The sequence below is a fragment of the Rhinoraja longicauda genome, chromosome 28 (assembly GCF_053455715.1).
Source record: "Rhinoraja longicauda isolate Sanriku21f chromosome 28, sRhiLon1.1, whole genome shotgun sequence".
Lineage (NCBI taxonomy): Eukaryota > Metazoa > Chordata > Chondrichthyes > Rajiformes > Arhynchobatidae > Rhinoraja > Rhinoraja longicauda.
Window position 1 is genome coordinate 28,153,122 of NC_135980.1, and position 755 is coordinate 28,153,876.

Below are 755 nucleotides of genomic sequence, written 5' to 3' on the forward strand. Positions count from 1 at the left end.
ATTCGGTAAGCCTCAATGTGGTCCCTCCTCATCCTTCTAAACTCCAGCAAGTACAGGCCCAGTGCCGACAAACGCTCATCATATGTTAACCCATTGTGGTGCTAATGTGGTGGCAGAACGTATACAAAGCCTAAAGGTAGAGGCATGGAATGCAGCAGTGATTACACCTGAGGTTTAGAAACGTCATTGACTATATTGCAATGTGCACCCATCAGCACCCATCAGCGCAACAGAAAATGTAATCTACTGTCAACTAAGTTAGATTTTAGTTTTAGTTGTAGAGATATAGCGCGGAAACAGGCCCTTCGGCCCACCGGGTCCGCGCCGCCCAGCGATCCCCGCACATTAACACTATCCTACACACACTAGGGACAATTTTACATTTGTACCAAGTCAATTAACCTACGTACCTGTACGTCTTTGGAGTGTGGGAGGAAACCGAAGATCTCGAAGAAAACCTACGCAGGTCACGGGGAGAACGTACAAACTTCGTACAGACGGCGCCCGTAGTCGGGATCGAACCTGAGTCTCCGGCGCTGCATTCGCTGTAAGGCAGCAACTCTACCGCTGCGCCACCGTACTGCCCTTAATGTGAAGGTCTGGATGGAGAGGCTGTGGAGAGGATGTTTCCACTAGTGGGAGAGTCTAGGACTAGAGGCCACAGCCTCATAAAAGAAGGACGTACCTTTAGAAAGGAGACGAGCAGGAATTTCTTTAGTCAGAGGGTGGTGAATCTGTGGAATTCACTGCCACAG